Source organism: Coenobita brevimanus, chromosome 109 (genome assembly GCF_032717465.1).
Source record: "Coenobita brevimanus isolate Jiangsu-jjx chromosome 109, ASM3271746v2, whole genome shotgun sequence".
NCBI lineage: Eukaryota > Metazoa > Arthropoda > Malacostraca > Decapoda > Coenobitidae > Coenobita > Coenobita brevimanus.
Genome location: NC_137062.1, coordinates 8903665 through 8914912, shown reverse-complemented (window position 1 = coordinate 8914912; position 11248 = coordinate 8903665). Strand labels below are relative to the sequence as shown.

The 11248-nt window shown below is 40.8% G+C and overlaps 1 pseudogene; it reads right to left on the bottom strand.

The window, feature by feature from the left end:
- Positions 1-9394: 9394 nt before the first annotated feature.
- Positions 9395-9516, bottom strand: LOC145417225 (5S ribosomal RNA; annotated as a pseudogene).
- Positions 9517-11248: the final 1732 nt, after the last annotated feature.

The following is an 11248-nucleotide window of genomic DNA, read 5'->3' as shown; positions in this document are numbered from 1 at the left end:
AAGGCTTGCATGCTGGGTGAACAGTTTTTCTCCTCCCAGTTCCCCCGCCTCTGCATTCCCATGTTAGTACTCCCTTTAGTACTCACAGCCAATGTCCTCTTTGCATCATTGCTTCACGCGTTGAGAGAGAGAGAGAGAGAGAGATGCCTGTATCCATGGTCCAGACATTTCCAGTTTAATTATTTTGATCCTTTGTTTTTCTTAATTTTTTATTCCAGATAATAAACAGCAAAAATAGGAAATCCGCCATGAGAGTGGCCAGTGAAGCAGGTCACACATCTGTTAACCCAGCATGCAAGCCTTGCACGTTCTTGGCTCCAATGCACAGGCCAAATGATCCACACAATATATGCCTTCACAATGCGTGTGGAAGAGTGACCTTTCCCTTGACTATGAAAAATGGCACCATGAAAGTTACATCAGCTTATCGAGTTTAACATTAAATGTGTGTGTGTGTGTGTGTGTGTGTGTGTGTGTGTGTGTGTGTGTGTGTGTGTGTGTGTGTGTGTGTGTGTGTTTACACGACAGGACCGTATTTTTGGCTTCAGGAATGGGCAGAGAATATTGCCAAGAGCAAATTGCATCCCTCTAAAAAATAAAACTGTAATTTTTTTTTTTTTTACTTCGGCAGTTCAGTTGGGCTCTCCGTATCCAGTTTTGTTTAGGTAGGTTTTTTTTATAGATTCTTTGCCAGTAGGTCAGTTGTAATTATTTTTGCTGATTTTTTTTTTTTACGTGTTTGCCACTGACCTACTTTTTAAAAGCAATACTGCGCTGAATAATTTATTGTCCCTTAACTGATATTCCGCCGCAGAGTTTCACTAATGAACGTCTGTCATTTTTCCATTAAAATACCTTTTGTGTACCTGGGAAGAAGAGTCCCCCATTTATACTGTCGAGTTTCTTCTACTAGCTAATATTCGTATAGCTAGAGAGGTTCGGCATGGTTTCCTGACCCAGTATTCAACCTCACCGACAGTAGTTACGACTGTCATCTGCTTGCCAGTAATTCTAAGCTGAGAGACTCGTTATGCTTTTGTGCCCATAGATGATGTTTTTTTTATATGATGCATCAAAGAAGAAGTAACAGACATACTCTAAGTGTGAAGATAACACAGTGGAACAGTGAGCCAACTTTTGTTCCTCATAGCACCATTGCTTCAGTGCATTACACATATGTTGAAACTAAAGGCTTCTACAACTCGTTCGCAATTTTTTTTTACAAAAAAATCGGTTATGTTAGGTTTCATAAGATTAGGTAAATTTACGTAAGTCTCGGTGTGTTTAAGTGGTTTAGAATTTGCTAAGTTAACTAACGTTAGTTCAGCTCAAGTTAGGTTAGAGTAGGTTAGATGACATGGTGTTTAGATGCGACTGATCGTCGCAGTTAATTTCAGGCAAGGTTTGACTTGGTTTGTTTTCTTCTTAAGTTGATTTAGGTTATGTTGATATATTACAGGTGAAGTTAAATTACATTTGATTGGATTGTCTCGCAAATTTTATCCCATTATTGTTGGTTGGTGAATAGGTCCAATAGGTGATTTTAGAACTCTTTGGTCTTTGATGGTCTCCTAGCCGTTTGAATAGGTTATATAAATTCTTTACTCATATTCGTGTAACGTATTTTCTTTGTTCATAACTTTACTATTCAAAATCGATGTCGATAAATGATTTCGTCATCCTCATCATCATCAACAACAACAACATCAATCCAATTTCATTGTAAGAAAAGGGTTAAGATTAAACTGAGAAACAATAAGAGATTAAACACAAAAATGCAGAGCCATGTGATCTTCTCGAAGGACAATCCTACTCTGTCATATGACCAGCATCTCTATTATTGTGAAGCGGGATTTGATAGATAGGAAGTACTGGAGAGTTCTCAGCACTTCTCGTATTTTTCCGTTACGTGTCAGAGTTGCCAGGTAGCCTGCTATTGTGAGGAGGTTATTTTGTAAAGTTATACTTTAATTTTTGTGCTATTTTTTTCAATGGAGTTTTATTTATGTGATTGTTAAATTATGTAATTTTATCACAGTCTGTATGCCAAATAATTTAGTGTTATATAGTGAAAGAAAACTATGGATATTTTGGATGTCCCTGATTTGGCAACTGTGGTAGCTTGAGTATTCTAGAAGCTTCGAATGTAATGCAAGGCTATATGAAGAGGTAAAAGAGCGTTGGGAGTTCGGCCTTAATGACCAGGGGCTTTGGCCCCAATGATCGATAGGCCAGAAAAAAAAAAAAAAGAAAAAAAAAATAGGGAGTCAGTTTCGTTTCAGTTCAGTCTGAGTTTACTTCGGTGTCAGTGCCCTCAGTGAATATTGTATAAGCTTCGGTATGTGTGAGAACAGTGGCGTGTAGTTGGCAAGCATTAAACAAAATTATTTGCAAAATACAGACAGTAAACTTAAGAAGCCAATGTTCATTTATGCCTCAGCTGATGTCGTTGATACACACCGAAAGGCTGACCATAGGAAGAACAACTCACCTGGCAACGTCCTTCCTATACAGAACTACCGCTGTTGAAGCCTGTGGGATTGTGGAACCGGGATGTAACACTATTATTACCCAGTGTTACGCATCCTAAATTAGGTTACAATATAAAAGTTTTCTCGGCTTAACTGGCACATATCTCAGTATTCAGATTACAGTAATTCTTTTCCTTCTGTTCTCCGTTCGTAATAAAATGCTGTTCTTGGCACACCCAAGTCTAAAAAATTATGTACTGATTATTACCAGATTTACTACAACAAAATGGGAACCATACATTTGTTTGGCATAGTACTGGAGTTGGCATGGGTAATTCTTCCATGCTTGTAACCGTTATTCATCACTGACTCACTAATTTAGCTGCGTCAGTACGACAACCACTTCTGTGCTTGCATTTAAGTGTTTACAGTTTTAAACATTTTAATTAAAAAATACTACTATCATGAGATAAATATGAAATCTTATGCATTATTTCGTGTGTATAAGATTTTTGTTCCATATATTATTCAATAAAAGGAAAGCAGTCCATTGCGACGCATGAAACGTTCAGCACACTTTTGTGTCACTTGGAAAATATTGTCGTTTTTTTTTTTTAAATCAAAACTCCGATTCCGCTATTAGAAGTCTCATTCTTTATTGGCCCACCAATATATGGAACGCAATATCGACCAGAGAAAAATATTACGCTAGAAAATGGTGGAATTTATCAGCTGCTAAATTTGTTGTATTGTTACACACCTTAATGGGGTTGACCATAATTCAGGAATTTTTTAAAGTTCTCCCCGATGCATAGACTTGGCAGGCCCAGCTGTCCTAATATTTCTCACACATTTTAGTCACAACTTTGGCACTAAAACCGACCGTCTACAGTGACAGTATGCTAAAGCTGTCTTATTCAGAACTGGTGCTGTATTTTTATCCATAGCCCTATGAGAGAGAGAGAGAGAGAGAGAGAGAGAGAGAGGAGGTGTGTGGAAGGGGAAAGGGATAAGTAACAAGCACAAAGTTGCGAAAACGGAAATGATGGAAGAAGGTAAAATAGAGAGCAATAAACAAATCGTGAACGGAGTGTAGAAGGGAATGAAAAAATGAGTCTGCAGCAACACACAATTTTCTCCTGAGAAGGCATTTGGCGTGCTGGTGTGTGTGTGTGTGTGTGTGTGTGTGTGAGAGAGAGAGAGAGAGAGAGAGAGAGAGAGAGAGAGAGAGAGAGAGAGAGAGAGAGAGAGAGAATGCATTGAATAATACATTAAGTATATATATATATATATATATATATATATATATATATATATATATATATATATATGTATGTATGTGTGTGTGTGTGTGTGTGTGTGTGTGTGTGTTCTTATGTTTTACGGTTCTAGAAATTTTGCGAAAAAGTTTGGTTGCTATGGTGCCGTCACATCAACAGTATACAGTTTGAGTGCTTTATGAATAAATTATTTTTTTCTCCTTCCCTCACAGAGATTTTCGTTAACACTACACCTGTTTCCTCTGTTCAGTTTCACTCTGACAGATCCTCCATTCCTCTCCTTCCCACCCCTGCCTTATTCTCCCGCCTCCACCTCACTTACCCTGCACCTACCCATTTTCTTTTTAAATAACAGAACAGAGGAAGGAAAAACAAATGAATCCAAAAATAATCCATACACCAGCTTACTGGCGTCCTCCATTCATATAATTTAGCCACTTCATAGTACTCTCTCATCCATCAACCTTCCTATTGCTCTCATTTCCCTCTTCCTCGCTTTTCCTCCCATCTTCCTTCTTTCTTTTCTGCTCTCCATGTCTGGCCTTTGCCACCAGTTTAATCTTCCAGATGGAGCCAGTGTGTGGACGAAAGAGACGATGCCCACGGGCTACAGATCTTAAAGAAATGAAAATAATAATAATAATAATAGTACTAATAATAATATTGAAATCGGAACAAAATAGGTACCACAAAAGAATCAGTATATGGGATTAACTTTTGAGAGGGTTGAGTTTTGTTTGGAAATTGATTGGTTGTGGTACCTAAACATTCATGGATCTTCACCAAGATAGGCATGCAATTGTCCACCTGACCTAGGAACACAGCACACATAAAAACAATGAGCTTGGAGTGCAATGAATGCCACCAAACACTATTTATGTGAAGGCACCTGTTTGCCGAATGATACCTATTTGAGGTCAAAATTCCAAATATTCTTGGGATACTTAGATACCTCTAGATGAACATGAACTTTTGTTCATATATTACCCAATTTTGTTCAAGAAGAAAATAAGATGGGTTCTTACCTTCATGTGTGGCACCTGAGGCAGACATTGCACTTGTGGTGGCTGCAGATTGGACGCTTGTAGGCACCACACACCATCTTCGTCCTGGAATTGTTGCTTCTGGGACATATGAAGCACCTCTGCCTCTTCCTCTCAGCTTAGGGCAGTACATTGGAGAAGGGCGGCCGGTGTTCAACGCAAACGTCCTGTCAGTCAAGGTCCTTAGTTCCCTGGAGAGTGTGAGATGCACCTGAAGCCAATGTAACCTCCATGGGCAACACAGTTTCTCAGCCAACTGAAGGCCGAAGTCCAACCTGGCCATCTGGTCTGTATCTGCCAAGTGGGAATGCAGGATGTGCGCATTTGTGACCGCCAAGTTGACGATTCCAAAGAAGAATGCAGTGGCCATTGGTGGATTTTCCTGCTGCAGCTGGTACCCCCACTCACTTGATCAAAGTTGTCAACTCTGCCCTTGGTGGCATTGTAGAACATCTGCACATCTGTCTTCTTGTCCTCTATTAGGGTTGGTTGATGATGGAGTGTGCTGAGGAGGTGGACTTGCTTAGTCTTGCTGGCACGGTGGCAGAGTAGGGTCACCTTCTTGTCGTGGTGGTACAGTGCCACCGACTGCTCCACCTCCATCCTGTGATTGAGCACATAATTGAGCAGGTACTGCTTCTTCTTTATTGTTCCCACAAAGTCCAGACCAGCAGCTCTGAGTGACATGACCAATGGTAGGGACGGAAACCAGTTGTCGGTGGTCTCTGTTCTCCCTCGACATGAGTACGAGCTGGTCAGCTGCATTGTGACTTGCTCCCCCAGCATCTTCGGCTTCTCCAGCGGAAAGGTCCCTTTGCCCAGGCAGGGGATGGCATTGCACGTGTAGTGGCTGTCTGCATCACACACCATCCAGATCTTCATGCCGTACTTGAAAGAGATGGAACAAAATTAATAATGATGATCAACAGGTAAGTAACAATTAACAGGTAAGTTCATTTGTAACCATCAGTAATAACAGGTAAGTAAATTATAGACTGATGGTTACAACAGGTAATAAAAGGTAAGGAATAACAGGTAAGTAAATTATAGAGCAGGTAAGTAATAACAGGTAAGTAAATTATAGACTGTTGGTTACAACAGTTAAGTATATCTATATACACCAATGGTAGAGGCAGGTAAGTATAAGTGGCATAAAAACTAAAGATGATCAAATCTTACTTGGCAGGTGTCACACTCGTGGAGGGGGTGCTGTGGTGCGACGTTGCTCCATCACTCTCCTCCGGTGGCATACCAAGGGGGGTGGGGGGACCATGCTGCCATGGCCCCCCCTTTTGAAATATATATCTATATATCTATATATATATATATATATATATATATATATATATATATATATATATATATATATATATACATTATCATCATCATCATCAGCCATTTGAATATCCACTGCAGGACCGGCCTATCCCGACCGAAGTTGGGACGATACAGCCAATTTATCTCAACCAAGTGGCTTAGGCTGTCTGGTAAAGATTGTATGTAGGGTGAGAAGTGCTTGTAAGTGTAATTGTAGTGTTGAAGTGGCTTTGGATGTGTGTGTAGTCTGTGAACCAAGTGTAATCGTCCGCGCAAGCCGACTGGGTGCAAGCATACTTTATAGTAAGCGACACTGCTTCATCCACAGCACCCCTTGTGTTCGCCAATGCAGTACGTGGCTGGGTGAACACTCCCAAAGTTTTTTACCCTGGCGGGGCGCGAACCCTGGCTCACCCGTGTACGAAACGCACACTCTGCCACTGAGGCTCTCTCTCTCTCTCTCTATGTATGTATGTATGTGTGTATACTGAATATTTGGTCATACTGCCCAGTATTGCTGTCTATTCTGCTGAAGTTAAAAAAAAAAAAAAAAATGTGAGCGTTTGAATTTTAGTAGTATAAGGTTATTGGAGAGACTGAATCATGACTCAATGACACAGAGTACTTAATAATGACTTTTGAATGTGTTATATTTTTGTCATATACCCAGTCCATATGGCCTCAAAATGTTTATAAAATTGTCCACAATCCAAAATTTTCTCGGGGGGGGGGGGGGGGAGCTGACAGCGCATCCCCAAACCCCCCAGTTGTACGGGCTCGCTGTGCTTGCCATAGTCATGGGCTGCACAATTAAAAAGATAAACAAAAAAGTCCCCCCCCCCTCCTTTTTCAACTTTCTGGGTACGCCACTGCTCTCCTCCCAGTAACTCTCAAGCTCGTCCGTGGCTTCATCAGGGGCCATATCACTGGCATCATCGTCGTTGTCAAACAGAATGGTGTAGGTCTTTACCAGGGTGATGTTCTTGCCTGACATTGTCGTCGAAAGGTATACCCCTGAAATCACGAAAACGCAATATTAGAAAAAATGCATGTCACTGCCGACATGTGGTAGCACTGGGCAATGCCATGTTATTTATCAGGTGGCCAAACTATCTGGTGATGATGCCTGTATGTATCACTCAAATCCTTGCAAAACACTGTGATATATTGCACTATACTGTATGTGGATAGGTGCTAAAATAAAAAACCTTACCATGTACGAACAGGCCTTCCAAATTAGCAACCACAGGTGCTGGCAGGCGTAGGTAAGTGGGAGAGCGAGAGGCAGACACCCTTTCTCAGTCGAAACACAAAGAGAACTGCCAGGCGGCAGGCCGAGAACTGAGTCACTTCTCACTTATCCCCCGCGCTGGGGTGTAGACCCGAAAAAACTAGTTTTGCGCATCATGTTGGTTAGCTTTTATACCACACGGAGGTGGAGGCGCTTACCATCCACTCACTCGATGTAGGGCTGCTCCTGGGTGTCTGCCCCGTCCTCTCCTCCATCCTTCTTTCCTTCCATCCTCTTCTGTCTTTCCTTCAGTCCTTCCCCGTCCTTTTGCCTACGGGTGCCCTTACACTCTCTCGTCTGTCTTTCCTTCATTCTTTCCTCTTCCTTCTGCCTGTGGGTGACACTACACTGAGTGACAAGCCAAATGGTTTCCTGTACACCAGGAAACCATTTACAATGCTGGATGGTAACCCTATAATCAGATTTTGGCGCCTGATGGTTTACTGGGTAACTACTGCACTCCAATCGGACGGAGCCAGGGAAGGTTTATATCCAAGGGATGGTTGGGTTGATTGCTCACGTAATGCCACTCAGGGATGAGTGAGGCTGGCTACTCATCTTAAATGCTAGGACCAACTGCCTAGCCCGGACTCCTACGCTCCTCATGGGGGAAACGTAGGACTGTATGATGGATGGATGGATGGATGGATGGATGGATGATACCTATCCAGGGTTAAGCCATTGTGGAGGGTGAGTTATGGGGCAGGGAAGGGGAGGGGATGGTGCCAAAAGATGTAAAAGGAAAAAATAGGAGGAAGAAATGAGGACGGTTTGATGTGAGAAGATGGAGAGAAAGGAGGGAAGATATTGGCGTTGTATACTGTACACGATACACGCCCTATCAAAAATAAATCAGAAAGTGGGATAGGTGGCAGGCACAGGAATTTATTAAAAAAAAAAAAAAAAACGAGAGGATGATATAAGAGTTTAGTGTCAAGGAGAAAATGGTGTGGGTAATAATAGGATATGAAATAAGAGGTCGAAAGAACACTGCTGAAGAAAAAAGAAAAGTAAATTAGGAAGCTGGGAAGAGGAGTGGGGAGGGTAGAGGAAGATATAAGGAAATATACGATAAAGACCTATACAAGATAAGGTTGAGAAAAGAGAGTGAAGAAGCATGACAAACAAGTGATTGGTGGGAGTGGAAGACTTAACAAGAAATAAGTGAAAAGAAAAAGGTGAAATAAAAAAAAGTGGAAGAGACTGGAGTTTGGGCACAGGAAGGAAAAAGAGAATTAAGTGAAAACATTAGAAAAAGCTAGTTTAGAATAGAGGAAGAGAGAGAGAGAGAGAGAGAGAGAGAGAGAGAGAGAGAGAGAGAGAGAGAAGTGAGAGGTGGAAGATGACAAATTAAGGAAATATTACATGAAGAAGAGAGATTTATGTAAGAAGAGATAGATAGATAGATTCTGAGAGAGAGGTGGAAGAGGTGGTGCAGGAAGGGTGGGAAATGGAGGCTTGGACAAGCTAACAACACAGTTAAGTGGGATTCGATTTTTGGCCTGTTGAGAGATTAGGTTCAGGAGAGAGAGAGAGAGAGAGAGAGAGAGAGAGAGGGAGAGAGAGCGAAAGAACAGACAGAGGGAAAAAACTGATGCAAGTAAAGAGAGAGTGAGTAAGAAAACTATTGTAACATATTACTATTATATACTCCAAAGCTTACCACACTTTCCTGCTCTGAACCTGTCGTGATGACTAAATGGCACTAGGACAGGGCAGACTGGGAGGGACTTCAAAATTTTCTCCTGGATGTTCCTTGGACCTCCTTTTTCTCCCATGATGCAAATTCCACATTGGCCTACATACAGGATTTCATTAAAATCGGCATGGAAACATTCATTCCCCATCATACTTACAGAAAAAATGTTCATTCATTCATTTCATTCATTGCCAGACGCCATGTATCCCAAATGGGGTGGCCAAGGGCTTAGAGTTAATTGTTTTACAGGGAGGGGCACTAATCCTCCACCAACCCCACTTGACACGTAGGGATGCCAACAGCATCTGGTGTTCCCAGGCGGTCACCCATCCAAGTACTAGCCAGACCCAACGTTGCTTAACTTCGCTGATCGGACGGGAAGCGGTGTACTTAATGTGTAGAAAAAGATGTTCTTCTAAATGGTTTGACCACAATTGTGCTAGAGTAACAGAGCATAAAACGATAGCCTATAACACTTATACAAGCACCAAAACCAAAGAAGCCTTTAACTATTATAAAAATATCAGAAACCATGCCAAAACTATTATCAATCTTTCTAAATCAAACTTTCTCTATAGACAAGCTAACAAACTACTAAACAATCCAAATGATAACAAAGTTTTCTGGTCAACCTTTAATTCATTCAAAACTAACTTCACTACCACAAATTCCATTCCACCGTTACAGTCCCCGAATGGAAATCTAGTAAGTGACCCATGTGGAAAAGCCAACCTTCTTGTTGACATTTTTTCATCAAACTCAACCCTAAATACAGAAAATCACAATATTCCTGTACTTGATTTTGATTCCCCTCAAATACCTCCTTTCATTATTCTAACCAGATACGTACAAGCTGTATTACAGAATCTCTCAGGAGACAAAGCCACTGGTCCAGATGAAAATACTTAAAAATTGCCTCTAAGTGTTGACTTCCGTATTAGCAAAATTTTTCCGCTCATGCATCTGTACCTCAATTTCTCCAGCCTCTTGGAAAGAAGCAAATATCCATCCTATTCCTAAAACGGGGAACTTCTGATCCATCAAACTATACACCAATTGCAATAACTTCTGTTCTCGGTAAAGTTTTCGAGACACTAATAAACAAACACATAGTCAAGCATCTAGAAATCAAGAAATTAATCAATGATCGGCAGTATGGATTTAGACAAGAATGTTCAACAGTAGATATTCTTTGCCTTCTTACCCATCAGCTTAACAAAACAACAGACCAACATGGTTAAACACATACAGTAGCACTTGATATATCAAAAGCATTTGACAGAGTATGGCATCGGGCCTTATTGTCTAAGATGTCACACTATGGCGTTGCATCACTGGTTCCTCTATTTTCTTCTTACCTTCATAATAGAAAACTACGAGTCATGGTAGATGGAATTTATTCTCAGTTTCATTCCATAAATGCTGGCGTACCTCAGGGATCAGTTTTGGCGCCAACCCTCTTTCTCATTAATATAAATGACCTCCTATCTGTCACGCATAACCCAATGCACTCTTATGCTGATGGCTCGACCCTTCATAGTTCTTTCACATTTAGTACCTCCTTTACACAATTTGATATTCTAAATTCTCCAATAAACACAGCAATTTCTCTGAATCAGGACCTTTCTAAAATTAATCACTGGGGACAAACAAATCTGACTTCATTTAACCGATCACGTCCCAACCAATTTTCCACCACTGACTCAACCCAGTCCCGACCAGTTTTGGAAAGAAATTTTTTTTGGCTCAAACCTCCGCTTTTGGTGATAAACATTGAAAATTCATAGAGAAATTGCTCACTTTAGGTTTAAAATACTCGATACAGGTAGCAGCACCTCCTTACCTTACTGTGTTTTCTATCAGGCTGGCTCCAAAGAAAACGAGTTCTATGGGAGGGTAACTATTCCACACCACTCATAAACAGTATTTATTTATTTATTTGGTACGAATTTATATGTAGTATGAGAGTATATTGGTTTTCAAACAGTAATATAGGCAATATAAGCATTGTTTCACTCACTAACACACAACGTACCTGACCCTTTTTGATGACATTACCTGATCATCATTTTTGACTGTTTCTTCCTCTAATGTTATGTAAACTTTGTCCTCCACATTGTCATCGATTGGAGAATCACTCTGGCCCT